Genomic DNA, 25,248 nt, shown 5'->3' on the forward strand with positions numbered 1-25,248 from the left:
ATATAAGGCAGAATCTGTCAAAACAGAACAGTCTGTAAAGACAAATTTCTAAGAGGCACCATACTTGCTCAAATGAAAATGCTCAAATTGAATGAAAGTTGCGTACATATCTGAGGATCACTCACGTAAATTGGAATAATTTTCTGAGTTACCTACAGAGAATTAGGCCCAGATTCGTGACAGCAAGAAATCTGTTCCTGCGCAGTAATCCAAATCTAGTATGAACCTTACTATCAAAGACTCTACTTGGCACAACAATGCAATAAAGTAAGATAAGGAGAGGTTGCTATAGTAGTAACAACTTCCAAGACACAAATATAAAACAAAAGTACTGTAGAAAAATAAACACATGGGTTATCTCCCAAGAAGTTCTTTCTTTATAGCCATTAAGATGGGCTCAGTAGTTTTAATGATGCACTCGCAAGAAATAGTATTTGAAGCAAAAGAGAGCATCAAGAGGCAAATTCAAAACAAATTTAAGTCCAACATGCTTCCTATGAAAAGGAATCTTATAAATAAACAAGTTCATGAAGAGCAAAGTAACAAGCATAGGAAGATAAAACAAGTGTAGCTTCAAGAATTTCAGCACATAGAGAGGTGTTTTAGTAACATGAAAACTTCCACAACCATATTTTCCTCTCTCATAATAACTTTCAGTAGCATCATGAGCAAACTCAATAATATAACTATCACATAAAGCATTCTTATCATGAGTCTCATGCATAAAATTATTACTCTCCACATAAGCATAATCAATTTTATTAGTAATAGTGGGAGTAAATTCAACAAAGTGGCTATCATCAAATATAGGAGGCATATTGTAATTATAATCAAAATCACTCTCCATAGTAGGCGGCACCAAAAGGCTACTATCATTATAATCATCATAAATAGGAGGCAAAGTGTCATCAAAGTAAATTTTCTCCTCGATGCTTGGGGGACTAAAAAGATCATGCTCATCAAAGCCAGCTTCCCCAAGCTTAGAATTTTCCATAGCATTAGCAACAATAGTGTTCAAAGCATTCATATTAATAACATTCCCATTAGCATGCATATAAAGTTCCATGGGTTTTTTAATTCTCTCTTCAAACACATCATGTCCTAATTCAAGATAAAGTTCATAAAGATCTCTCATATTTTTGTTGTTTTCCATTATGCCTAACTAGTGTAAACAAGAAACAAAAAGATGCAATTGCAGGATCTAAAGGAAATAGCTTTGAGTACTTACAACGGCGGAAAATAGCTTAGTAGCCGAGATCCGGAGTGTGAGTACCTTTTACCTTTCCTCCCCGGCAACGGCGCCAGAAAAGTGCTTGATGTCTACGGGTGCTTCTATTCTTGTAGACAGTGTTGGGCCTCCAAGAGCAGAGGTTTGTAGAACAGCAGCAAGTTTCCCTTAAGTGGATCACCCAAGGTTTATCGATCTCAGGGAGGAAGAGGTCAAAGATATCCCTCTCAAGCAACCCTGCAACCACAAAGCAAGAAGTCTCTTGTGTCCCCAACACACCTAATACACTTGTCAGATGTATAGGTGGACTAGTTCGGCGAAGAGATAGTGAGATGCAAGTAATATGGATGAGTATGAGTGGTAATAGCAATCTGAATAAAATATGGCAGCGAGTAAACATGCAACAAAACAGTAAACAAACGGAGATTCGATGCTTGGAAGCAAGGCCCAGGGATACTTCTTTCACTAGTGGACACTCTCAACAATGATCACATAATAGGACTACTCTACACCCTCTTGTTGGATGATGAACACCACTAATTGTGTAGGATTACACGAACCCTCAATGCCGGAGTTAACAAGCTCCACAATATTCAATGTTCATATTTAAATAACCTTAGAGTGCAAGATAGATCAACACAACCAAACCAAGTACTAACATAGCATGCACACTGTTGCCATCACACTATGAAAGGAGGAATAGATCACATCAATACCATCATAGTGATAGTTAACTTCATAATCCACAAGAGATCACAATCATAGCATATACCAAGTACTTCATGATGCACACACTGTCAACATTACATCATGGAGGAGGAATAGACTACTTTAATAACATCACTAGAGTAGCACATAGATGATATTCAACTAGATCACATAAAGAGAGAGATGAACCACATAGCTACAGCGGAGCCCTCAGCCCCGGGGGGATTACTCCCTCCTCATCATGGAGACAGCGATGGCGGTGAAGATGGCGGTGGAGACGGCGGTGGAGATGACTCCGGGGGCAATTCCCCGTCCCGTCGGCATGCCGGAATAGAGACTTCTGTCCCCCAAATTGGAGTTTCGCGATGGCGGCGGCTCTGGATGGTTTTCTCTGGTTTCGTCGAACTAGGTCGAGGTTTTAGGTCAGGGACGACTAAATAGGCGAAGAGGCGGAGTTGGAGGGGCGACGAGGCGGTGACACACTAGGGGGGCGCGGCCAGGGCCTGGTCCGTGCCACCCTATCATCTGGTGGCCCTGTGGCCCACCTCTGGTCCTTCCCGGGTGTTCTGGAAGCTTCCGGGGATTTTAAGATGCTGGGCATTGATTTCGTCCAATTCCGAGAATATTTCCTTACTAGGATTTCTGAAACCAAAAACAGCAGAAAACAGGAACTGGCACTTCGGCATCTCGTCAATAGGTTAGTTCCGGAAAACGCATAAAATCATCATAAAGTGTGAACAAAACATGTAGGTATTGTCATAAAACAAGCATGGAACATCAGAAATTATAGAAACGTTGGAGACGTATCACCCCCTTGCCAGACAGACTTTCAAAGAGCGGCTCCCATGAAAGATTTTTATTTTTGGGTGGCACTCCTTCCAACCTTGCTTTCACAAACCATGGCTAACCGAATCCTCGGGTGCCTGCCAACAATCTCATACCATGAAGGAGTGCCTTTTATTTTAGTTTTATTTAGATGACACTCCTCCCCACCTTTGCTTTCTCAAGCCATGGCTAACCGAATCCTCGGGTGCCGTCCAACAATCACATACCATGGAGGAGTGTCTATTTTTTTGTAAAATTATGAAAGTTAATTAATTGGGGCTGGGAACCCCATTGCCAGCTCTTTTTGCAAAATTATTGGATAAGCGGATGAAGCCACTAGTCCATTGGTGAAAGTTGCCCAACAAGATTGAAAGATAAACACCACATACTTCCTCATGAGCTATAAAACATTGACACAAATAAGAGGTAATAACTTTTGAATTGTTTAAAGGTAGCACTCAAGCAATTTACTTTGGAATGGCAGAGAAATACCATGTAGTAGGTAGGTATGGTGGACACAAATGACATAGTTTTTGGCTCAAGGATTTGGACGCATGAGAAGTAATCCCTCTCAATACAAGGCTTAGGCTAGCAAGGTTGTTTGAAGAAAACACAAGTATGAACCGGTACAGCAAAACTCACATAAAAACATATTGCAAGCATTATAAGACTCTACACTGTCTTCCTTGTTGTTCAAACCCTTACCAGAAAATATCTAGACCTTAGAGAGACCAATCATGCAAACCAAATTTTAGCAAGCTCTATGTATTTCTTCACTAATAGGTGCAAAGTATATGATGCAAGAGCTTAAACATGATCTATATGAGCACAACAATTGCCAAGTATCAAATTATTCAAGACATTATACCAATTACTACATGTAGCATTTCCCGTTTCCAACCATATAACAATTAACGAAGCAGTTTTAACCTTCGCCATGAACACTAAAAGCTAAGAACACATGTGTTCATATGATCCAGCGGAGCGTGTCTCTCTCCCACACAAGCATGAATTTATTCAAAAAAAACAAAAATACAAACAAACAGACGCTCCAAGTAAAGTACATAATATGTGACCGAATAAAAATTTAGTTTCAAGGGAGGAACCTGATTTGTCGATGAAGAAGGGGATGCCTTGGGCATCCCCAAGCTTAGACGCTTGAGTCTTCTTGAAATATGCAGGGATGAACCACGGGGGATCCCCAAGATTAGATCTTTCACTCTCCTTGATCATATTGTATCATCCTCCTCTCTTGATCCTTGAAAACTTCCTCTACACCAAACTCAAAACAACTCATTAGAGGGTTAGTGCATAATCAAAATTCACATGTTCAGAGGTGGCACAATCATTCTTAACACTTCTGGATATTGCACAAAGCTTCTGAAAGTTAATGGAGCAAAGAAATCCATCCAACATAGCAAAAGAAGCAATGCGAAATAAAAGGCAGAATCTGTCAAAACAGAACAGTCCGTAAAGACGAATTTTTTAGAGGCACCAGACTTGCTCATATGAAAATGCTGAAATTGAATTAAAGTTGCGTACATATCTGAGGATCACTCACGTAAATTGGCAGATTTTTCTGAGTTACCTACAGAGAATCCTGCCCAAATTCGTGACAGACAAAAATCTGTTTCTGCGCAGTAATCCAAATCTAGTATCAACCTTTCTGTCAAAGACTTCACTTGGCACAACACTGCAATAAAATAAAGATAAGGAGAGGTTGCTACAGTAGTAACAACTTCCAAGATTCAAATATAAAACAAAGTTACTGTAGTAAAATAAAAACATGGGTTATCTCCCAAGAAGTGCTTTCTTTATAGCCATTAAATGATGCACTCATAAAGATGAGAGTTGAAGCAAAAGAGAACATCAAAAAGCAAATTCAAAACAAATTTAAGCCTAATATGCTTCCTATGAAAAGAGATCTTGTAAATAAACAAATTCATGAAGCATAATGCAACAAGCATAGAAAGATAAAACAAGTGTAACTTCAAGATTTTAAGCATATAGAGAGGTGTTTTAGTAACATGAAAATTTCTACAACCATATTTTCCTCTCTCATAAAGATTTTCAGTAGCATCATGAGCAAACTCAACAATATAACTATCACATGAAGCATTCTTATCATGAGTCTCATGCATAAAATTATTACTACTCCCAACATAAGCATAATCATTTTTATTAGTTGTAGTGGGAGCAAATTCAACAAAGTAGCTATCATTATTATTCTCATCATCAAATATAGGAGGCCTATTGTAATCATAATTAGATTTATCCTCCATAGTAGGTGGCACCAAAAGACTACTATCATTATAATCATCATAAATAGGAGGCAAAGTATCATCAAAGAAAATTTTCTCCTCAATGCTTGGGGGACTAAAAATATCATGCTCATCAAAGCCAGCTTCCCCAAGCTTAGAATTTTCCATATCATTAGCAACAATGGTGTTCAAAGAGTTCATACTAATATTGCTACTAGCATGCAAATAAGGTTCCATAGGTTTTTCAATTTTTGCAACACACCATTTATGTCTTAACTCAGGAAATAGATTAAAAAGCTCACAGTTGCTTTCCATTATGCCAAGCTAGTGAAATAAAAACAAGAAACAAAAAGATGCAATTGCAGGATCTAAAGGAAATAGCTTCGAGCACTTACAACGGTACCAGAAAATAACTTAGTTACCTGGGACCGGAGTGTGAGTACCTTTTACCTTTCCTCCCCGGCAACGGCGCCAGAAAATAGCTTGATGTCTACTCACGCTTCTTTTCCTGTAGACAGTGTTGGGCCTCCAAGAGCAGAGGTTTGTAGAACAGCAACAAGTTTTCCCTTAAGTGGATCACCCAAGGTTTATCGAACTCAGGGAGGAAGAGGTCAAAGATATCCCTCTCAAGCAACCCTGCAATCAAGATACAAGAAGTCTCTTGTGTCCCCAACACACCCAATACACTTGTCAGGTGTATAGGTGCACTAGTTCGGCGAAGAGATAGTGAAATACAAGTGGTATGAATGTATATGAGCAGTAGTAACGGCGCCAGAAAATAGCTTGCTGGCGTGCAGTTGATGTTGGTAATATTGCAGGAAGTACAGATGCAGTAGAACAGTAAACAAGCGATGATTGCAGTATTTGGAAACAAGGCCTAGGGATCATACTTTCACTAGTGGACACTCTCAACATTGATCACGTAATAAAACCACTCTACACTCTCTTGTTGGATGATGAACACCACTAATTATGTAGGGCTACAAGAGCACCTCAATGCCGGAGTTAACAAGCTCCACAACATTCGATATTCATATTTAAATAATCTTAGAGTGCATGATAGATCAACACAACTATACCAAGTACTAACATAGCATGCACACTATCACCATCACACTATGAAGGGAGGAATAGATCACATCAATACCATCATAGTAATAGTTAACTTCATAATCTACAAGAGATCACAATCATAAACTACGCCAAGTACTACATGATGCATACACTGTCACCATTACATCATGGAGGAGGAATAGAGTACTTTAATAACATCACTAGAGTAGCACATAGATTAATAGTGATACAAAGCTCATATGAATCTCAATCATGTAAGGCAGCTCATGAGATCATTGTATTGAAGTACATATGAGAGAGATTAACCACATAGCTACCGGTACAGCCCTTAGCCTCGAGGGAGAACTACTCCCTCCTCATGGGAGCTAGACAGCAGCGGTGATGAAGATGGCGGTGGTGTCGATGGAGATGCCTTTCGGGGGCACTTCCCCGTCCCGGAACAGAGACTCCTGTCCCCCAGATCTTGGCTTCGCGATGGCGGCGGCTATGGAAGGTTTCTCGTACCGTGGCTTATTCGTATCGAAGATTTAGGTCAGGGGGCTTCTTATAGGCGAAGAGGCGGAGTCGGAAGGGCTACGGAGCCGCCACACAATAGGGGGGCGCGGCCCCCCTCTTGGCCGTGCCGGCCACACGTGTGGGGCCCACAGGGCCCTCCTCTGGTGCCTCTCGGGTGTTCTGGAAGCTTCGTGGAATTTTAAGATACCGGGCGTTAATTTTGTCCAATTCCGAGAATATTTCCTTACTAGGATTTCTGAAACCAAAAACAGCAGAAAACAAGAACTGGCACTTCGGCATCTCGTCAATAGGTTAGTTCCGGAAAATGCATAAAAACGATATAAAGTTTGAACAAAACATGTAGGTATTGTCATAAAACAAGCATGGAACATCAGAAATTATAGATACGTTGGAGACGTATCACTATGCATGTTCGTCTTGTCTGAAGTAAGGGAGATTTGCCATGAGTTGGATGGTTTGAGTATGCATATTGTTAGAGAAGAACATTGGGCCGCTAACCAAAACCATGTATCATGGTGGAAGTTTCAGCTTGGACATTAATCCTCAAATCTCTTATGAGAATATTATCTGTTGTTGAATGCTTAAAGCATAAAAGAGGAGTCCATTATCTGTTTTCTATGCTGTCCCGGTATGGATGTCTTCAAGTTGAGATCTATCAAAATCGAGAAATCAAATGCGATTTATCTCCTTGGACCTTTGCACATGTGGCATAGAGGTACCCCTTTGTGACACTTGGTTGAAACATATGTAATGCAATGATAATCCATGGAAATCCGAGCTAATTAGGACAAGATGCGAGCACTATTGGTATTCGATGCATGAGGCTTGCAACTTATATGATGTTTTATGCATAACACATGAATTATTATTACCGTTGACAAATTTTTTTCCATGTTTTCAAAATAAAAAGCTCTAGCACATGAGTAATACCTGCTTCCCTCTGCGACGGGCCTTTCTTTTACTTTATGTTGAGTCAGTTTACCTACTTCTTTCTATCTTAGAAGCAAACACTTGTGTCAACTGTGTGCATTGATTCTTACATACTTGCTTATTTGCACTCATCATATTATTTTATGTTGACAATTATCCATGAGATATACATGTTGAAAGTTGAAAGCAACTGCTGAAACTTATATCTTCCTTTGTGTTGCTTCAAAACCTTCTATTAAGAATTTATTGCTTTATGAGTTAACTCTTATGCAAGACTTATTGATGCTTGTCTTGAAAGTACTATTCATGAAAAGTCTTTGCTATATGATTCAGTTGTTTAGTCATTATCTTTACCATTGCTTTGAATCACTTCATTCATCTCATATGCTTTACAATAGTATTGATCAAGATTATGATAGTAGCATGTCACTTCAGAAATTATCCTTGTTATCGTTTACCTACTCGAGGGCGAGTAGGAACTAAGCATGGGGATGCTTGATATGTCTCAAACGTATCTATAATTTCTTATGTTCCATGCTAGTTTTATGATAATACTCAAATGTTTTATATACACTTTATATCATTTTGATGCATTTTCCGGCACTAACCTATTAACAAGATGCCGAAGCGCCAGTTCCTGTTTTCTGCTGTTTTTGGTTTCAGAAATCCTACACAGGAAATATTCTCGGAATTGGACGAAACAAAAGCCCACGGTCTTATTTTGCATGGAGCCTTCCAGAAGTCCGAAGAGGAGACGAAGAGGGGCGACGAGGCGGCCACACCCTAGGGGGGCGCGGCCCCACCCCTGGCCGCGCCGCCCTATGGGGTGGGCCCCTCGAGCGTCCCCTGACTCTGCCCCTTCGCCTATATAATCTCTCCGTCGCGAAAACCCTATTACAGAGAGCCACAATACGAGAAAAGTTACTATGATGTCGCCGCCGCCAATCCCATCTTGGGGGATTCTGGAGATCGCCTCCGGCACCCTGCCGGAGAGGGGAATCATCACCAGAGGGTTCTACATCACCATGCATGCCTCCGGATTGATGCGTGAGTAGTTCATCCTTGGACTATGGGTCCATAGCAGTAGCTAGATGGTTGTCTTCTCCTCTTGTGTTATCATGTTTAGATCTTGTGAGCTACCTATCATGATCAAGATCATCTATTTGTAATGCTACATGTTGTGTTTGTTGGGATCCGATGAATATGGAATACTATGTCAAGTTGATTATTGATCTCATATATGTGTTGTTTATGATGTTGCATGCTCTCCGTTGCTAGTAGAGGCTCTGGCCAAGTTGATACTTGTAACTCCAAGAGGGAGTATTTATGCTCGATAGTGGGTTCATGCCTCCATTGAATCTGGGACAGTGACAAAAAGTTCTAAGGTTATGGATGTGCTGTTGCCACTAGGGATAAAACAACAATGCTTTGTCTAAGGATATTTGTATTGTTTACATTACGCACAGTACTTAATGCAATTGTCTGTTGTTTGCAACTTAATACTGGAAGGGGTGCGGATGCTAACCCGAAGGTGGACTTTTTAGGCATAGATGCATGTTGGATAGCGGTCTATGTTCTTCGTCGTAATGCCCTAAGTAAATCTCATATTAGTCATCATGATATATATGTGCATTGTTATGCCCTCTCTATTTGTCAATTTCCCAACTGTAATTTGTTCACCCAACATGCTATTTATCTTATTGGAGAGACAACACTAGTGAACTGTGGACCCCGGTCCATTCTTTTACATCTGAAATACAATCTACTGCAATCACTGTTCTCTGTTGTTCTTTGCAAACAAACATCATTCTCCACACCATACGTTTAATCCTTTGTTTACAGCAAGCCGGTGAGATTGACAACCTCACTGTTAAGTTGGGGCAAAGTATTTTGATTGTGTTGTGCAGGTTCCACGTTGGCGCCGGAATCTCTGGTGTTGCACCGCACTACACTCCTTCACCAACAAACTTCACGTGGCCTTCATCTCCTACTGGTTCGATAACCTTGGTTTCTTACTGAGGGAAAACTTGCTGATGTACGCATCACACCTTCCTCTTGGGGTCCCAACGGACGTGTGCTTTACGCGTTATCAGACGGAGGGAGTAGTTAGTTACCACAACCATCTCTTTCTTCATTTAATATCATGTCATATCATCAATTTACATAGTTAGTAATGCATGTCGCTCTATGTTAATAACTTAGTTACTCCCACTATGAATAGTCTGGGGGAGGGGAGGAGGAGGCAACATCAACGACCGACGCGTGCGTGCGTGCGTGCATGGCTTTATTTATCGTCGCACGCGTACGCAGAGGAAATGGAGTAGGTTCCGCGCGAGCGAGGGAGGGAAGGGCGGAACGATCAAATGGCGGCTCGATTGGCAGGGTGGTGTGTGTGTACACGCGCGTGTGTCCTACTCGATCAGCATCTCCTCCTAAGTTCACACTGAGTCGGTCCTAGCAAATACGCACGCGTCGAATTGGTTTGGACGGAGGGAGAACCGACGCAGCAGGTCGAGTAGGTCCCGGTCAATAAGCCTGAAACATACCCAGCCTCCGACCCCGAGTACGTACAGATACACGACAGGATACGAAGTGCCGTTGGAAAATCAAATCTTGACCGTTCATATATCTTCATCGAACAGACAGAAACGCTCCGTTCTCCCCAACCCCACACCTGGTTTTCACGCCCTCCTTCCAAACAGTCGGTCCGCACCGGCCTGCCCTCATCGTCCGCACGCCCTGCCCTGCACCTGCACTTCCGTCGCGCTAGCGCAGCCACCCACATATGACACATCTATTGCAGCGCCCCACGATGCACACGCCATCCACCTGGGACGATGAAGCCGCCACAACTGTCGCTAACGACACCTCCAATGGCGTTGCGCCGCCGACTCGCAGGCCCATCCCATGGCCCCGTGCCCCCGTCTGTCGTCACCACGACCTCCACCTCAAGAGATCTCACCATGGATGCCCTGCCACATGGCGGCTGCACAGCCGGGAAGAAGGGCCTTGCTGAGATTGGGCAGCTGACTACGGCGCCCGCGTTGCCGCGCTGCTCGCGAGCCCCATATGTAAGCTCCCCGACGGCACCAACAGCCTCCCAGCATCGCAGTCTCCCAGATTGATTGGCCATGCCATTCAGGTGTGGACAACACGCAGGCGTCGGGGCTGCAAGGAACAAGCACTAAGCCCAAAACGCATCAACGCCACATCGAAGATGGAACCAAAGAAAATATATGTCCATCTTCCCCACAGGAACATAATTATGGAGGCATGAGGTACCCAAAATCCTGAATGGCTCCTCCCTCTCCTCCCCCTCCTCCCCCCCCCCCCCCCCCCTCCGGCCGCTCCTCCTTCCATCCCGTCGCCACCACCGCCATCCCTTCGTAGCACAATGCAACTTTGCCACCGCCTCCACCATGCAAGCTCCCAACACAGACATACTGCATCGACGACGACTCCGATGCTCACCGCGCCCTACGATCCTTCCTCGGCATCGGAGACGCCATGGGCCTTCAGTTCCAACACGATGCTTGGGTAAACCTACGCTTGCTCACCGCGCCGATCCTTGCCGATTCCAATGCCTACCTCATGGCCGCCTTCTGTTCACCTCATTGAAATCTCCTTCGACGAAACTCTCATGGCCGTCCTGCTCCAGGCCTGTCTGGGCGGTTCTGCAAACTACTTTAGAGTTCGCAAAATTTCATCCTACTGCTTCATCTTCCACGTCCCATCCCTGGCATCCAAGGACCTTATTCTACGCCAAAAATCTATCAAAGCAGCAAAGTTCACGCTTGTTTTCGACCATATCCTCCAGAGTCCACAAACCAATGTTCCTGCTCTCCGCCAACCACAACCACCCCAAATACTACACTCCACTTCGCTCTGTATACAGCCGACGGCACCGACATGCAACACTCGTTTCGAGCAGCACGTCGTCGACCCCTCCGCTCAGGCCTCCAAACAAACTTCAACCCTACTACAAGAGCAAGACGTTCACATCTCGCAGCTGCAAAACACCGCCAACACTGCCAACGCGACAAAGGTTAGTCTGATTCCTTATGGCCATGCATTTAGAGCTTTCATCTCCAAAATTTTCCACACAAGGGTAGTACCCATAGATCACCCTCCAAACAAACACCCTCGGCCTTCCAACAGAGTTGCAGAGTTTTGGATCAACTTTTCTTCAGTTTCAGTCACACCGAGTGCATTCATAGTTAAATGTGTCTTAGACACGCTCTTTGCAGGTTACGATGCTTTCTCTGTCTCATATCAAATAGTAGGTCCGATTTTTAAATCACATGCTTCTTCCCAGATTATTGCCTCTGAAATAATACTCTGGGAAGAAGCAATATGCCTGCAGTTTGAAGTCAAATTGAACTACACGGTATAATCTGAAAATTCTACTAAACAATAAACTGTCTTCAGAAACAACAAAAGCATATTTCAGAAACAACAAAAGCATAAAACATCATCTTCTAATAAAAGTACATAGATATAACTCAAACAAACACAGAAAATCCAAACTAGTTGATAATCGAAACAACTTCACTGTAGAAACCTTCACCTAGCCATCTAGCTGGCTTCACGGCACCTCGCAATGATCCTCTGCAGCTCTCCGCTCCTCGGCAGCTCGTCATGCTCCTCTGCATTGCAGCCTCAAGCCAACTCCATCTCCAGAACCACCACAATAGGACTTAGTAGCTCATCGTGATCACGACGGAATAGACAGCACATCTACATCGGAAGGGCCCTTCGATTACCAACACTTCTTGGTCTGGTCCTCTTGGCCTTCTTCTTCCCTGGTTATCGAATCACAAATCCTCTGTGAGTTAACTGAAAAGAAAAAGAAATGTAGACAACTAGAGGCCAACAGTCATGGGGCATAAGATATTTGTTATGATGCCAATGGTACATGGCATAATTCCAATCATTTTTGGTAGGAATAGTTCAGAGAATCAATCAAGAATTAGTAAACTTGTCTAGCTCCATTTTTCTGTTACAAGAAGATATCTATGTGAAATCAAGAGAACATGAACCAAAACACTGGAAGCTTTTATCTTGAGCGGAGTACATAAGAATACTTCCAGATTTTTTATTGTAGTAGTAGGGAAGATCAACCAAGAATTCGTAAAGCTTGTCTAGCTCCATTTACTTGTTACAAGAAGATAACTATGTGAGATCAAGGATAAGAGAACATGGACCAAAACACTGGAAGCCTACATTCAGTAAAAAAATTAAGAAGAGTTAAATTGTATCCGTATGAAAAGCAGCGTGCTGTAATACCTGCCTCATCTCCTTATGTATCATCCCGAAAAGAAATAATGAGATGATATTTCTAGTATTCAGCTAAAGTACATCACTATATTATATACTTTCTCCAATCTATATTAATTGACTTAAATTTATCTAGATTTATATATTTCTAGACTCATTTTGTGTATAGTTGCGAACCTAGATAAATACACATCAATTAATTTAGGATGGAGGAAGTAACTTTTTACTATGTTGTGATGATGAACTGATATATTGTGAAGTAAATTGTTCGAATGAGCTAACTCCGATTTTTTTTATCTAAAGGCATAAATATGAGGTGAAGAGGAGATTATACTCGGAATAAAATGTTCTTCATATGCAGGCGGCAGAGGGAATAAGGCACGCTTCCAAATACATAAATACGTACTCAGAAAAATACAACAGAAAACTGGAAATTAAGGCCTTAAAAATCCTTCATCGAAACATAATAACAGGATGAAATATAATAACAGGGTCAGGAGTGGAAGTTGCCTGAAACGTACTACTCTACTCCTACCAAGCATCACTTTCAATCGTACGGAATCTTCTGTATTAAAAAATATCCACAAAAGATTCTAGAGAGTAGAGAGTCATCGAGCCTGAGCAGCGCACATTCACGTGTCATTCAGCAATTCTAGAAACATCTGTTACCTCCTAGACATTTCTCGTCCCGAGGCGCTGCACTGCGTATAGGAGCGATGAATCCAATGAATACTGGCGTTAGCTTCCATCCGATGGTGCGTGATGAATGGCAGATGCATGTCTCCCGGTTGAGCAACATCAACGATTGTGGTATCTCCAGAGGTGTTTTAGCGGAAAAATTATGAACGAAGTAGTGAATCTAAATTTGAACTGCTACACTGTAATAGTAAAGACAGAGATATACATAAGCCAAGATGTAAGAGCATTCAATTTGCAAATTAATGCATTGACTAAAAAGTAACTTCCTTGCATGAAGATTTGGACATACAAAGTTACGAAATATATAACTTACTGAAATGGAATTTAGGTTTGTGCAAATCATGGAACTGCAATTTTTAATCTCTAATATCGACAATAACAACACAGTTATGACATTCTTATGCATATAATATCTCATTTCTCACCGGTGAGGGTCATAATGCAAATTTCTCAAATGAGTATAAATTATGAACAGATCAGAACAATTTATATAACGGTGTTCATGTGATATAACAAGGGAAAAAATAATGAGTATCAAATGGTTGCCACGTAAACAATATGTACAAAAGTAGGACCACTCCATTCATCTATTCGACTCTGGTATACAACTTCACAACCACACACTAATCCCCTTGCCTTCTATTGGTCTATTACTTCTTAGAAGTTCTGACAAAAACAAAAACACCTAATGTGCAGAAACACACATAGCCACCAGGAAAGACAGAAAATGCCGATATTTGCAATGGGATAAGAAGAAAACATTGTGTTAGCCAGAAGCACAGATTGTGACGTTACTCCCATGTAATAAATGATCAGCAAAATCGGGAACCAACAGAAAAAAAGAGAGCGACGTGCTCACCTTTTGCCTATGCAGTTCCGCTCCCTCCCAGAGTAGATCCTTTGTAGTAACATAATTATTGATATTACTGTATACTGCAGATATAGTGCTGTAAAATTAACTCTTAAAGCTGCAACCCAAAAGGAAGATCGTGCATCACTTGCAGTGAAAGGAGTTCATCAGCAGATGTACAGATAGATCTAGAGAGAGAAAGATGGTTGACTGACCTCATCACGGTTCAGGAATTTCAAAGGTCCTCTCATCATCACTTTGCAAGTGCTGCCGACAACCGTAACCAAATTTTTGTATCACCGGAAAATCTGGAATTGCTTCCTCTACCTTTGAAGAACGAGTTCGCTGAAGAATACATGATACTTGATCTCAGATGAGGACAACATGAGCACAGACTGGACAACTAACCTTTCCATTTTCCAAAAGAAAACTACAATTAAATTAGAAAAGAATCACACCAATTAAATTAGAAAAGAATCACACCTGAGACAACCGCGGCACAAATGAAGATGCTAACCGGAGAACGCGCCCTTTGCGCTCAACAAACACTGGGACATGGGCCGCCGCCGCCACCGTGACTTGCTACAACATTAGGAGGAGGCTAAGCTGCTACTACTGCTGCCTTGTACCTGCGCCCTCAACTTCTCATCAAAGCGACTCTAGCTGTCTCTGACCTGAAATAAATAGTTTCAGTTGTAAGAAACACAATAATAGACATGTTATATGAAGATGATGCGAGAATTAACCAAGAATCAATACATCGGCTCAGCTTGTTCTTGCCTACAAACTGCATTTAGACTGAAGCATTAGAACCTTAGAAGTTCAGAAATGTTTTTCTCCATGAAACATTTGATGCGTATAAACATACAATTTAGACCATAGTTTTTGCCTAAAAACTTTTGATAGGTATCGATTGTTGCACTCTCATAGTACTGCATGCATGACATTTCTCATTCAGCTTATGAAGATAGTTAAGAAGATCTGATATGTTATGTTCCGTCAGTGTTGGTCTTGTGGGCATTTCCTCCCATCAGAAATAAATTTTCTTTCCCTTTAAAATAGCTAATATTTCTCAGCTAAACTTAAAAACAATCAATTTCCAACTTTGTCCATTTTCCATTGTTTACATTGGGTTAGGCGAGTATACTTGACTCTCATAGGGAAATCTCTCGAGCCCATCCCGTGGAGCTATCAAGTTTGTTGTGTCACATAATTGGATGCTTTTCTTTTTCTTTAGAAACTAGCTATGTTCTTTAAATCACTGGAACCATCTTATCATTGGTCTGCCTAGGGTACTAAGGGTAGCATCAGTTATGGCAATATTGTGATAATTATTGTTGAAAATAATGTGCTCATGCATTTCACCAATTTAATTCATGGAACCTATCTGAAGATGACAAATATGCATACTATAAGCTAATTATAACATGAATTAAGAAAATGAAAAAACGCAGAAACTAACCTAGTTATAAAGTTATGACAGGGAAGAGGTGCTGATGATAAAGTACTTTCGATATTCAATTAGTCAAGATTCACATAAGATTCTGGTTGGGTACTTGATCTTGTAAACGTATCAATATAATCACCTAGATTCCGTTCATATCATGCCCTTGGCCGCCAGCGGGGCAATGTCACATTGGTTGATCCCTCCTAGCTGACCTCCATGTTGGAGCTGGAGAAGAAGTGGCGCGGAAGTGCGGGCCTAAGGGTGCACCAGCCAAGCCCTCCTCGTCGACCTATGAGACGACGATGGAGGAGGAGGTGGGCTGGGTCGCGGCAGCACGGAGGATAACGATGGGGGCGGGGACCAGGGTCGTTGAGCGCGTGGTCGCCGTTGTCGCCTCGAGGAGCAGGAGGAGCCATGCCTAGGCCAGCCCATGCTAATATACATCTAGATATAAGCTAAGTTACATTGAGATAGAAGCTAATATACATCTGCATATAGGAGCTACCATCTCAAAGATAGGTACATCTATACATAAACTATTATACACCCAATATGATTGTCAAAAAATATACACCCAATATGATTGTCAAAAAAAAAAAAAAAAAAACACCCAATATGAGAACAAATAGGAAAGGAGAATTGATCTCTCTATTCCAATACTCAAGCGAGACATCCTTCAAACAACCAAAAAAAATAGAAGTATAATGGGAGCATGCAATATTTCAAAAGTATAAACACAAAGAGACAAGCTTCGCAGGAGCTTTCAAAATAAGATGAGCAGATTCAGATTTCCAAAGACTTCAAAAACTACTTATAAACAAATGTTATAGTACTTTCTCTAGTAAAGCACCAATGAATCCAGTGCTCTGCAGAAATTTCATTGAAATCTAAATAAAAGGATGCCTACTATTTGTAATGCAACATACCTATAGTTTTATTCTATGGCAATCCAGCAGCAGATGATCGAGAACATCACAACTTCAATGAACCCAACAATTGGTTGCACCACAATGAGCACATCATTTCACAAGGCCGCGACGGTTTCTGCACTAACCAATCATTGTCATTACTAGCTAAAATTCGATATACATCATATTACTGGTACTAGTTATTCTCTGATACATTGGGATCATACTATCTTTTTGCAATAGCGGTACTGGACTCGCAGGTAGCCAAAATCATACCGTAATCTTGAGCAAAAACCAGAGCAAGTCGTCTCCTTCGTGATCTTTCCTATCCAGTTGGCCACAATTGTCGTCAAGGCCACAGTTGGTGGGAACCTTATCAGTGAGGCCGCCTTGTGCACCGCTTAGGCCAGCGCGAATGTCCGGACCTTCCCACCAATCTCGTTCGTGGCGATCCCAGTCTGTATGCACAGCAAAACACATCAGATATGGTCTAGCCGCTCAAAACAAACGCATCTAATCGTCTACTACCCATAACTGAATCGCCACGACTGGCCTAACACCCAGCAGTCAATCGCCATGATTTTGCCGACTGCACAACAAATCCTATACTAATCAGCGCTGAATCCACGATTAGCCTACCACCGGACCAACGAATTGCGAAGGGCGAGGACGTTTACCTGCTTCGAATCGTCGGAAGACACCTCGAATATGCTTTGCGGAGGATCTCCAAACCGTGTCCTCCCTTGAGATGTAGATGGACGAATACGCGCGGTGAATTGAATCCGTCCATGGTAGAAGCAGCAGCCGGCGCTAGGGCATAGGATGCGCCGGCATGGAGGGCAGGAGACGGCGGCGGTGAAGACGGGGGCGTCGGCACGCGAGATGGTAATTGGGGAAGAAAGCGATGAAATGGGGCCGCAGACAGGCACGTGTGGTGGACACGCTGCGCGCTCAGTGAAGCGCACGATGAAGATCGGACGGATCACGCGGTGAGCACACGGTAAGACTAGTTTGTGGTCAGCCAGAAGTTAGAGTAGAATAAACTGTAAGGACTAGAATGAAAACCCCATATCGAGCCATTCTTCTTCTCTTCAAAAAATGGAGCCACCGAGAGATACGGGTCCCCTCTCGCGCCCGCGATGCCGCCGCCACCGTCTGCCGCCGTCCCGGCCAACGCTGGCCGCATATGACGCCGACACTCACCGGCGAAGCTGCGCCTTGGTCTGCTCCACTGGATCCCCATCCACGCATCTTCGTTCCGCCCCCGAGCGCGACGCAGCGTCTAACCCTAGCCGGGGGGTTCGGCTCGGTCGCCGTCGCGGTTCCCGCGCCACCGCGCCTCCTGCTGATCCCCTACGTCGTCTCTTGCTCCTCCTCGACGCCCTGTGCTCCTGCTCCTTCGCCTCTTTTGCGTGCGGCTTGGCGTGACCGTGTGGTGGCGCCGCCCGGTGGCGGTGTTGCTGCCGTTGCCGCTCTCGCCTCCTCTTCGAGGCTATGCTCCTTCGACCGTTAGTGTATCTCAACAAGCTCTGCCACCTCTCTCTCCTCTCTCACTGGTTTGTTTCGAATGGTATTACAGCCTGCCTACCATGTGTTTGTGAAAATGCTTCTTAGGCATGGGCAATTTAGGTCTGTCTTTTTTGTGCCGTTTACTTCTCATGTTCGTTAGCAGATAGGTTTGGTGGCGTATTATAGTGTAGAATTAACATGCGTTGTGCCACTTATTGAGTTGATTAATGAAACAATTGTGCTCCCCATCCATTCTTCATGTACTCTGCGAGTAGGGTCATCAACCAATGGACAATAGTATGTTAATTTGTTCCAGAAGGAAAACCCTACCGGTAGGTGCCTTTTATAGTCTTCCTATTCGCCAAAGTTGTGTCTGGTCAATTCCTCATGTAACTGTTAACAGAGATTTCATTTAGATTTTAGTGATTTAACAAGATTCAGTCCCGTTTCTGATGCCCTCTTCTTGCTATCACCAAAAGTAGATTATCACTCTTGCTATCAGTAATTGTTTCCATTCATTCACTCAAATTTAACGAACCGTATTGCAGGGACTGCAATCGATTTGTTGTCCCCAATCGTCATTGAGGGAAAAGCTTGCTGGGATCTGTACATCGATGGACTTGTCGTGTTCTGATGGTAATTTACTTGATGCACTAGCTGTTGTGATAAAGGTAATATGTGGTTTCTATTGCTTCAGCAGATGCATCCCTTGTAATTTCAATTTATATATTTTGATGCAAGTGTTGGTGATGCCATATTAACTTGACCTCAGCATATATTTTGGTTAAGAAGTGTCATCAATTTTCTTACAGTCCATTGTAGTGGTTATTTAAATTAAGAAGGTCATATTTGCCATTGCTGAGAAATACATAAAATGAACTAATGGAAGACCTTTATACCTCCCCAGTCCTCTTAAAATAAAAACAAGAATGAAAAATTTGTTCATATACCTGCTTCTGTGTTCTGGATCTTATGCTAGCTGGCAGAGCTTGTTGAGGTTGTCCCTTAGCTAGGTTGGCTTGTGTAGAATTAACATGTGTTGTGCTGCCATTTACTTACCTTCATTATAATGGTCTTCTATCTATGCTTCACACATGAGCTATGTTTGCATCATATGAAATATGTCTACCCTTTAATCATGCAGAATATTTCTAGATTTAAAGGATGGGCTAACCTACCGTTGCATATTTGTTGGGAATGGACATGTCTGGATTCTATTCTTCAAGTGCATTGATAGTTGTGTAGTGGTACCTATATTTTGACATATACCAACCTTGTTTTTCTAAATCACTGAGATGGTGTCTATAAAATCTTTGTACCTATGGATTATTTACTTTGCTATGTACTTTAATTGTGAGAGAAACCCAAAAAAGGTGCCTTAGTATATTGGTCATTGCCAAAAAAAGAGAGAGAGAAGCTGCACGGGCAATATTGATCGACTGTAAACTGTAGTGAAGATTATATGTATAATTTGTTTGAGACACGGATATATAGTATGTCCTGATTTAATTTAATAATTTCACTGTAGAATTCCAACTGTGTCTGTCTCATCACTAGTCATCAGCATGTGTTGCTGCATTTGGAAAATCAAACCTTTCTGTGGTATGAATTGTGTATAAAGTGTGCAATAATGGTAGTGTAGTCTCAAACTTAGTTACAATTTAATTTCCTCCACAATCTGTAGGTATTACACAATTTGTATGGCAATAGGCTGGTTTACTTTATATTTCTTGGAAAGAATACATGTTTCCCTTTAATATTCATCATATGTAGTTGCCAACTATTGGTACTGTGAATTATATTAAGATAATTTGCATGGTTTAATATCTTAATCTTCTCTTCAACGAGATGGTGAGCTCTTCCCTATTTCCTAGTGGTGCTGCCGATAAGCGAGATGTACGTTTTGTTCCTTGGATCTGCTCTGGTGAGTTAATCCCTGTTTCGCTCTTTAACGCTTTGGTTACATATGTTTGACCTAAACTTCTCTAAAATATTATCATGATTTTGGTGATACTGTGACTTGTGTGCTATGAAAATTAAGGTTATTAATTAATATGAATGGCATTTGTATAAGGCTAGGCGTATTTCTTCTCTTCAAAATTATTGACGAAATCATTGATGGAGTTTTATAGTTGTATTGTACTGCTAGTTTACTACCATATTAAAAGAAGTATTTGAGTGTGGAGCAATACATGTCAATCACGATTAAAATGAACTTCGGATACAGTTGTAGTTGGAAGTGAACAGAATATACGTGAATAAAAAGACCTAAAGATCAGTAAGCTGTTGTGAAACTGAGTTGCTACTAGAACTAGTTAAATGTGCCCGTGTGTTGCTACGGCTCTTTTTTTTTCTTGTAACATATATCCATATAATAGATGTGAGCATTCACATGTATGAGAATTAGAAACAAAATATTTTAAAATCTATTAAGATTCCACCTTATTTGAAGTGTATTTTGGTAAAAAGGTAGAAGTAAACATCGTATGAATACTATAACGGTGGGTTCTTTGGGGGAGTCAATAGCATCTATTTTTTGTTGTCTTGTTTATGATCTACAAAAGAGAAACATATACCCTAAAACGACATTTATCTGCTCCCACACGCTTTGATTCGGTAAAACCTAGTGATTTTTTTTGGCCCTTTAAGTATATCATGGCGTTCGGACCTATTGTCTCCATAAGACCATAAGCAACTATGTTTAAAAGGAAATGTATTGAAAAAATATACAAAATATATGTGCAACACTACAGAAAGAATAAACTCAGAATATGTGAGGGACCTGTAAGTGAATTAAATGTATGTGCATTGCTACCGAAAGAATAAACTCAAAATGTATGTGCCTTAGATTCAGCTTGACAAATCTGACACTCAAATTTCGTTAAAAAGGTCATACAGAATAAGTCTACACGCTCTTTAAACAGCCAACACAAGTCACTATCTATCTCACCTGTAAAAAAAGCAAACTGAACAAAACAGAATCTTCACTCTCTCCACTGCTCTCAGAAGCCAGACCTCGCCTACTTCTCACATGGCCTTCCCCGTCGTGTGCTCTGTCATGCCCCATGTCCTTGCCCCGCTGTTGTATCTAACGACATCATATGGCCTAGTCCCTCCTCTCCCACGGCTTCGCTGAGTGCCGGTCTCCTTCAGTTTGCTGCCGTCTCGGTTTGACTGGCCGTGAGGCCGGTTCTGGGTGGAGAGACAAAGTCGAAGGTGTGGCACAGATGTCTTGCATATTGAGCCAGGCCACCAACCGCTGAGACCCTTGCTGGCACCATCACTGGCACCTGTCGCGCCTGCTCCCCCATGCTGCAGCAGTCTCAGCTGTGTTGGTCGATGCCGCAGAGGCAACTGCTGATTGCCTGGTTCCCGAGCATGACAGGCAGACATGAAAAAACCTAGGTGCGCGCTGTGGCACTGCCAGATGGACGGGATTGAGGGTGACAAAGGTCTTGGCGAGGGATTTGGTGGGGCACTTCAGCAGCGGTGTTGTGTGGCTTCAGATCATACCTTGTCACCGATGGGGATTGATCATAGTGTTAGACTGAATCCACTGGTAAAGGTATAATTTAAGTCTTACTGGGGCAAAATCAGTGGAATATATAACTGCTTGTGCACAACCTGGGATATAATTTGAAAAGCTGTAGAGGCAATCATTTCAAACAATTGGTGAAGGTTATCCACAGATATGTAACTAAAGCTTATGTTCCTTTATTCTTTCTCTAAAACCCTGATGTTTTTTGGCACTTGGCGAAACAACTGTGCACACTATAAAGCAGCAATTCATGAGAAAAACAAATAAGACAGAAAATAGGAAGCCAGAAGTAAACTTAATTCATTTTTCAATAAGTTATAGTCTTCCTATCAATGTGTAAGCTGAGCACTTGATTGACAATGTAGTTGCAAACATATCTGTTGATGAAGAGTAAGATCACGGAACTCATGAAAGTATTACCGTAGAAGCCTACAACAAGTAGTTGTTTGGCATCTGCTTGAAACACGATCATGCCTTCACTTCCCCACGCTTTGGCAACTTCAATTCCCGCGTGTTGCATCATTCTAAAACACTATCTATTAATTAAAAGAAAATGACAACAACAGAAAATAAACATCGTTGTTAAAAGGAAAATGATGTCTCGCCTCGTGTTGATAGACTGGACAAAGGTGATGAAGTGATTGGTGAGAAGGAAATATCCATATACTTATTTTAACGCATAACTCTGGAAGCTCCACTCTAACTGTATGATATTCCTCAAATTTGCAGTTATCATGTACAATGGTCATACCAAAACGTTTGAGTAACAGATAGATTTCAATAATTCAACCGAGAGTTGACTTACATGCAGAACATGCCATGACATTAAATTCCTTATATATGTACATCATAGTGTTTATTACCTTGATCTGCAATCTTCTTTGGCTACTCAAAGTTAGCAATGTTTAGAGTAGCACTATGGTGTTGCTGTTACGAATTTTCATCGTTAGATTTGCCTGTCTGGTCTTTAAAAGGGGTATGCTCACCCAGTAATTTGCAGTGAGAATGTTCAGTGATCACTACAAAACGATCGAGTAACAAATAGATTTTAATAATTTAATCTAGAGTGCACATGACACATTTATATGCTAAACATGTGACATTAAATTCCTCACATACGTACAAGATTATATGTTTAATACCTTGATATGCACTCTTTAAATATATACTTGATTTATATGAAGATAAACTTTGGCGATTCCTTCAAGATCTTTAACATCAGCCTGGCATCATTGTTCAGTCATATTCCTTGTTTACCTTCTTAAACTTGCATTTACATTCATAAGCCTGTAGTAGCCACATACGTACTGGAAGCAACATAAATCCAGCAGATTTTGACATAGCAAAAATATTAAGAAACTCCTTAAGAATCACATGTGTTGTAGAGTGCTAGCAAGTGACCTTTTTTTTGTCTACCCGCATGCACTAAAGCTCAGTGTGTGGGAGATGCCTGCTATTTATCTTAGACGTGTCGCAGCCATAGATACTTCTCCACCTTCTTTTTTATTGCTTTGTAATACCCTGCAAATTTAGGGAAAGCAAATACGAAATTATAGCTTAACACAAAATCCAGGGTTCTTATGAGTAGCCCTTATGCTATACACCTTGCCACCATTATGCAAAGTAATCTACAAATGGAATTATAGATGGCGCAAAATCGATACTTTTATCAATAGAATTCACTGTAAGTAGTACTGAATTTAAACCTACAAAAAATGGTATATCCATAGTACTGAATTTAAACCTACCCTCCATTCAAAATCTGGCCAACATATTATGACCATTCATCTAACTTTTGGTTAACTCAAATTAAATTTCATTTATAAGAAATTTTTCACCAACAGGGGCATATCCATCGGTAATGCATGAATCACTAAAAGTATCAATTCCTGCAAGATAGATTATTAGTAAAAGGAACTAAATGCATATGCAAGAAACACTTAGCTCCTATACTGGTCGCCGGTCCTAGTCCTAAACCTGCATCTGCATCATGCATCAAAAAATTAGAGATAGGAGTAAAGGGAAGGGAGAATATGGAAGGAGAGGGAAGAAGAGCCACATTTCATCCACCGCCAGCCGACGAACTTGGGCTATGGCAGCCTCGCGCATCCATACCCGTTCGTCGTCAGCCCTGCGCAGCTTCAGGCCACCGCGCACCTTTATCAACCGCTGCCTGGGATGGGTTATTCAGGTTGGGACACCTCCCGTTCCCTCCAGCATGCGTGGTCTTCGTGCTAGTTCTGACCACCAACGCCGCAGCCATTGTTAGGCAGAGATTGAGAATGGAGAGGGGAAAGGAGTGACGGGATTTCGGGGTAAGGTTCCGAAGGTAGGAGACAAGAGTCACAACCAAAGAAGAGATGGGGAGGAGCAGCTGGATTAGATTAGATTTGATCTGTACAATTACATAACGTTCTTTGGTAATTGAGATGTGATTTGATGACGTGATTAGCGTCCTGATATTTGGTAAGTGATTGAATGCCGCTGCGTGACTATGGCAATCCCGTTACTGCTCCTATTGTTGTATTTTTGGAAAGTATATGATGGATGGCTGGATGACAAGTGGAAAATGTTTTATACGATTAGACGGTCTGGATGTGTTGAATATTTGACATCAAACATTTTTGACGGCGTACGGACTCGCATGTAATAGTAAAGATTGAGGCATGGGTCATGTATTATTTGAATGAGTATTGATTTGTATCTGCTTACTGTGTGAAGTGAAGTTGTAAAATAACTATGCTATGAAATCTGTTTTGACCACTCACAAGTTTGTTTTTTTGTAAAATATGTTCTTATAATATGCAAGTCATGTATTTGCCACTAAAAATTGGGATTTACTGAATTTTGAGTAAACTACTGATATATGTTGTTTCTTTTCTAGTTCAAACGTTCATCCTGTTGTGGTCGTGGCACATACTCCGGAAGCAATTCAGTTCGCTCTAGGCCTTACCGATGGCATTGTTTATATCATGATTGGAAGCTTGCAGTTTTTACTTCAACTTTTAGTTGAAAACCTGATATTTAGAATGTTGTGAAGTTACATGTATTACATATTTGTAATGATGTGATATATAGAGTTCTGGATTATGTATATGTATTACAGGGTTGAACACTTTTCTGGTACATTTGTACATTTGGATTATGTGCATGTACATTGCTATTTATATTTGCCTCTATTATTATACTGAAGCATTTTCCTAGATTTGCCTCTAATGTGTTTTGGGCCATTTCTTAGAGTTGCCCCTAATTGTGTTTTGGGGCAGATCTCAAAGTGCCCCTAAAAGCTTTTTGGGGCAGATCTGAAAGTGCCTCTAAAAACCTTTAGGCCTTGTTTGGTGCCAGTGTTTTTGTGAGTTTTGATGGGGGTTTTGAGGGGTGTTTTGGGTGAAAACAACAACCACCCAAAACACTACCCAAAACACTACCCAAAACTCTACAAAACCCCTATCATCCAAAACACTTGTCAAAACACTTG

The 25,248-nt window shown here is 41.5% G+C and overlaps 2 long non-coding RNA genes across 10 annotated transcripts; one reads left to right on the top strand and one right to left on the bottom strand.

Annotated features, from left to right (window-relative positions):
* Positions 1–11,932: 11,932 nt before the first annotated feature.
* LOC127327452 (uncharacterized) lies at positions 11,933–17,640 on the bottom strand. 7 transcript variants are annotated; one of them, XR_007868561.2, is made up of 9 exons: positions 17,401–17,640; positions 17,000–17,181; positions 16,742–16,859; positions 15,955–16,248; positions 14,852–15,042; positions 14,584–14,713; positions 14,378–14,486; positions 13,489–13,697; positions 11,933–12,344 (listed from the first exon to the last, which is right to left on the bottom strand). It is a non-coding gene; the product is annotated as an uncharacterized lncRNA (long non-coding RNA). The 7 variants fall into 7 exon arrangements; XR_007868564.2 differs by having other exon boundaries at positions 14,584–14,763; positions 14,886–15,042; positions 15,955–16,259; XR_007868559.2 differs by having other exon boundaries at positions 14,584–14,798; positions 14,886–15,042; positions 15,955–16,259.
* Positions 17,641–17,807: 167 nt separating this feature from the next.
* On the top strand, positions 17,808–24,885 carry LOC127327454 (uncharacterized). 3 transcript variants are annotated; one of them, XR_007868568.2, is made up of 3 exons: positions 17,808–18,903; positions 19,045–20,156; positions 24,655–24,885. It is a non-coding gene; the product is annotated as an uncharacterized lncRNA (long non-coding RNA). The 3 variants fall into 3 exon arrangements; XR_007868569.2 differs by having other exon boundaries at positions 20,081–20,156; XR_007868567.2 differs by having other exon boundaries at positions 17,808–20,156.
* The last annotated feature ends 363 nt before the right edge of the window (positions 24,886–25,248 follow it).

This window comes from Lolium perenne, chromosome 1 (assembly GCF_019359855.2).
Source record: "Lolium perenne isolate Kyuss_39 chromosome 1, Kyuss_2.0, whole genome shotgun sequence".
Taxonomy (NCBI): domain Eukaryota; kingdom Viridiplantae; phylum Streptophyta; class Magnoliopsida; order Poales; family Poaceae; genus Lolium; species Lolium perenne.